At 34.6% G+C, this 5,058-nt stretch overlaps 1 non-coding gene across 1 annotated transcript; it reads right to left on the reverse strand.

Annotated features, from left to right (window-relative positions):
* Window positions 1-494: 494 nt before the first annotated feature.
* Window positions 495-566, reverse strand: Trnam-cau (transfer RNA methionine (anticodon CAU)). Its single transcript has one exon. It is a non-coding gene; the product is annotated as a tRNA-Met (tRNA).
* Window positions 567-5,058: the final 4,492 nt, after the last annotated feature.

A 5,058-nucleotide genomic window follows, 5' to 3' on the forward strand; every position in this document is an offset into this window, starting at 1 on the left:
GGTCCGCCAATTTTATAACAATTAAAAATGCGACAGCTTGTTTGTTAGCCTTTCATATGAAAACGATTTAACCTATTCAGGTGAAATTCTGTATAACTACACGTGGTCATTTAGAGATAGTAAATAGCTTCGATTTATGCAGACATAGAAAGATATTGCCCTAAATGCGAGGGAAATCGTGGCAATAAGCTATATTTTCAAATATTTACCTTTCCCTTTATGCATTAAGATTCGAGTGAAGGAAAGCCAGCTTTTGTTTCACGGGTAATTTATCTTATGATTCGATTGTACCAAGACAGTTGAGAAGAATTGACTTTCAAGCTGATTTGGCGGTATAATAATATTAAAATATTTTGCAGGTAAGAAATGGTGGGGTTTTCTTTCTAGTTAGGTATTTTAGGCGATATAACAAATTAAGTATTTACAAGAGTATTGTGTAGAAACTATAAATAAAAAAATAATGTATGTGTTTTATGATTCTAAAAGAGACATTTTAGCAGAGCGTGGTTTCGATCCACGGACCTCTGGGTTATGGGCCCAGCACGCTTCCACTGCGCCACTCTGCTTGTGTTAATATGGCTTGAAATAGGGGCTTAGTTTTTGTGGTGCAATATCATTATGAGAGAATGATGGATTCTACACCATCCATCATACTTTTGAAGATACACAAGTAGCGATCAGGAAGAGCATCAACATGATAAATGAAATAAAAAATACCTAGAAACAGAATGTACTTGTATTTTGAAAAAAAAAAAAAACATTCACTCATTGTTACGAAAAATATAATTATTTTAAAATATTCTCTACGTAATTAACACTTTTGCCCACGACGATACATTTAAAAACTTGACAAAAGTTAACACTTCTGTCGTCGCATACCCAAGAGTTTGTATGTGAATGGTTATTCCCGTCGCATTGTGAACCCAAGACTATTTCTACACTCGTCTTCGCTCCACAAAAGAATTCTGAGGCACAGGCAAACGCCGTGCAAGCTTTTGCTATGAGAATTCTAAAGTTTGTATAACACTTTACGTTTAGTTGGAATACGGTGACAGTCAAACAATTGTCAGATGCGAAATGTTGTTCTGAGAGACCCGCTTTTATTTTATTGATGCTTGGCTGGAATATAGTTCAGTATATTTTTTTTGTGGTTAGTCGTTGTCTGGTTTGGAAAAACATATTTTGCTGTGTTTAGTTTTGTTCTGAAAGAACTTTTTTTTGCAAAGTACGATTAAGTAAGAATTGAATTCAAAAACAAAGTGTGTTCAAGTTCAAGTGGAAAGACAAAACTCAATACGATGTTTTTTTTTTTTTTTTGCAAAAAGGGAAATAAATTGAAAGAGTGAATTGTATATAACCGTCTACGAAAAGTATCAAATTACCTGGATTACCTCGTAAAACATAATATTTACTGGCGCGCTATAAACCTCAGGTTTTCCGTTGACTTATAATTTAACTTGATCAATGAAATGGAAAATTAGGTACACGCAACGTACTCATTCCTGCAACGGATCAAGCAAAATGTAACATGACGTGAAACAAACAAGTGACTACATTTTTTTGCTCGTTTTTTACCTGACTTAAGTAACAAGAAAGGTTTACCTACTTATCTTACTTGGTAAGACGTATCAACCAACATGTTTATAAATGTTGCATTACATTATTTAGTCCTATTGCTTAATATTAATTCCATATTTTTTATTTAATTATACTTATGACTAATTTTCAAGCTTTTTCTGTGAAGCATATGTTAATAACTACTATCTAGGAAAACGAATCGTATTAAGTTATAACGACCAGTAATGGAGGCCTTTGTCTACAAAATATAGCTCAGTAAATGGCAAAACTGACACGAACAAAAATGTTAACTCAATCTTTTTACTGAATTCGGGTTCAAATTCAAAGTTAAATGACATAACTTTTACTGGAAGTTTAGATTAAACTGTATCAAAATAAGGATTCAAATACTTTTTTGAAAATCATCTGAAAATAAATGCAAACATTAAGAGGCATTTTCTAAAAAGAATACATAAAAATAATAAAAAGAAGAAGAATAAAGAAAAAGGTTACATATTCTCTATAAGTACCTAGTTATAAATACATAGGTCTAGTTTTCGCAGAACTGATTAGTGGTCCAACTAAATTCTAGCAGACTACTAAAAATATATTTACCTATACAAAATATTTTCTTAGGACACAGGCACAACCGCAGGAAACAGTAACTCATGTGACGAATTTAAATAATTCAAAAGCGTACTTATCGCGTCAGTAATATATGTTCGTAACGCGACTGTCACCGCTTACACGACGTAACGTACGTCACATTTTTTGTTTTATGAATACGTAAAGTTCTTTGGGCGTGTTCTTATTCCCTGTTTGTTTTTGTTAAGGCGGGATTCCACCAGAGAGTTAAAAACGTGCATGGTTGTTCACCACTACACAAATGTTCACCTGAGCAGATTGTAACAGATTGTAAGCGAACAGTTGTCATTTTTGTGCGCATATACATGCAAACTGTGGACTCGCATCGACGCGTAGTCATTTTTGATTCCACTACCAGTTCTTTTGTTGGCATGACTAGGACTAGGTTTTCCTGTTATTTTATACAAATGAAGATAGAAGCTCTGCAAGTTAACGTCATGTTGGCGTACAGATATGCTGCACTGTGCGCAAATAAGAGTCAGCACAACCTTGCCGGTAAAGTAGCGATAAAAATTACCGAGTTACTTGCTCAGTATTGCACACTGTACTGATTTCAGCACAAAATATACGCAAACAAAAGAGGCAGACACCATTTTGGTGTAATCCCGCCTTAATATTATTTGATTTAACTTGGTTATTGTTTCCAAGGCTATTTTTGGATAATGTAATTACTTATTATTTGCTTTTAGGGTTAGATATAAATATAGGCCTAACGTTAGCAAAACCGACTAACTGAGATCATTATACATTTTGGCACTCTGCATCACTTTGAACTCAAATACCAAAATACCAGTCACCAAAATAGTTACCACATACAACTAACAGTCTCGGTCTGAAATCTGGAAGTTCAAGTCTCATTACTCCTGGCTTTGTATCTAAATGAACAAAGTTATATCATTAGGCTATCCGTCACCAGTATGTTTGAATGTCAGTGTTCCAGGATAGGGGACAACCCTTGTCCTCTCGAAAGATATGCCCAGATAACATATGAGGTCTTTTCCGAGATCTCGTCTCTTTAAATTACTTTGTGTCAGTCTCATAAATTACATTTTGAGCGCTATTTTTAAGAAGTTTAAGAAATAAATCATATTTATAATTAACCATCTGGATACAAATTTCATATTTATTTTTTGTGATAATATTAAGCGACCTTTTATTATAGATCATGTTACTTTAATTAGTATTCAATGTCAAGTTTCGACGCGACTCAATTGAAATATACCTATATGAAGATTAAAAACACAAAACCACGAATAAAAATGTAAACCTGTCAAAGGAACACCCCGTATATAGAGCATCAAACATAATAATATCTTTGTTTCTTCAAAGCGCAAAGTTCCTTACATAAATTCCAGCCAACACCTTTCTTCTACTTGGGCCACAAAAGCAACGCAAAATCGAGTCAGTTCGATATAATTTGATTGTGCCCGGGATCGGACGTGAGGCGATTCTTAAGGTGGCAAATGTCCCGCCCACGGAGGAAAGAAAGTTAGTGGAGATGCTATAAAGAGGTAGGTCAGGCACCTTCTTGTAGGTCAAACACGGCAAGGGTGATTAGGTTACTATAACTAATGAAACATTCGGTTTTCTTGTCAAATCAGAAACAATTGTCAAAAAATCTGTAAAAAATTATAGGTGATATTATTTTGACAACATAGGCAGGTATTATAAAAGGAGTGTAAGAGCGGAGCTAGTAACGTACCTCATCCCCCGAACACCCGCATTTTGGCGAGCTAATTTCTTACGAGATTTTGCGTTATGACTGACATCTCCGCTAGTGATTTTGTTCTCCAATGTCCCGGCCTTTTCGTCCGCAGCCTACGTGCCACAAGCCTTGCAAATTGGAAGCGCACTTGCGAAGATACTGGCTTTCTTAACGTTCCTGTGGGTTAAAATAATTGAAGTGTCTCTGAGTACTTCTTTGGGATTAGTTAGGTCTTTTTTGCTGATTTGAGATTCTTTATTGGGGCCCTTTTATATAATAAAATCCAGGTACATTATTTTTCTTTGGAGTAAATAGACGCTATTACTCTTATAAGCAGAAGCTCAGAAGTCATCGAATGTGTTTAATTAACGAGTACTTTCATTAGACTGTGCCTTGTTGCGAGTTGCAAGAAACGCATAATATGCTTCGCTCACTATGGCAACTAAGGTCCTGAAAATGGTCGGCAGTAATTTGTTTCACTTTCAATATTTTCAGTTTTTCTACGACACTATAATAGCAACCATTATTTAAATATAATTTTGCACCGTTCGTGCTAAATTGCCACAAAATTAATGTCGTATAATTCGATTACCCACCACATTGGATAAAACCGCGTCATAAAATAAAACGCTTTCATTTCATACTTCACATTCACATAAGAACTTTTTGCAAACACAAATCCAAAATGGCGTCGTTCGATAGTCACGTTCCTGTCTTATTTTACGTCAGTCTGTTTTATCTTCGCACGTTGAATTGCTTGAATAAGGCCCAAATCATCGAAATACATGTTTTGTAACGTGCTGAATATATAGATGTTTATTTTCATTATTTCGTGGATATTAGCCATAGAATATTCTAGAGTCGTTTGAGCTACGTGTGAACTGTAAAGGATGCTTCAATTTCAGTATTGTTTGAAAGTTAAGCCTGTAAATTGGTCTTAGACATAAAATTTTACTTTTTTTTATGCTTATCTTCCTATCATCACACGATCTTGAAGCTTGTACACGTTTTTGATACTTCAAAGGCTTGTTACTTTTACTTTGTGGGAAAAATCGAGTACCTATGATAAGCGCGATTTTTTGGATTATTATATTATCGAAGAGTCTTACATAATTGAAATATTGTGCTAGCATTTACAAAATTCGACAGGT

The sequence above is a fragment of the Helicoverpa armigera genome, chromosome 21 (genome assembly GCF_030705265.1).
Source record: "Helicoverpa armigera isolate CAAS_96S chromosome 21, ASM3070526v1, whole genome shotgun sequence".
Classification (NCBI taxonomy): domain Eukaryota; kingdom Metazoa; phylum Arthropoda; class Insecta; order Lepidoptera; family Noctuidae; genus Helicoverpa; species Helicoverpa armigera.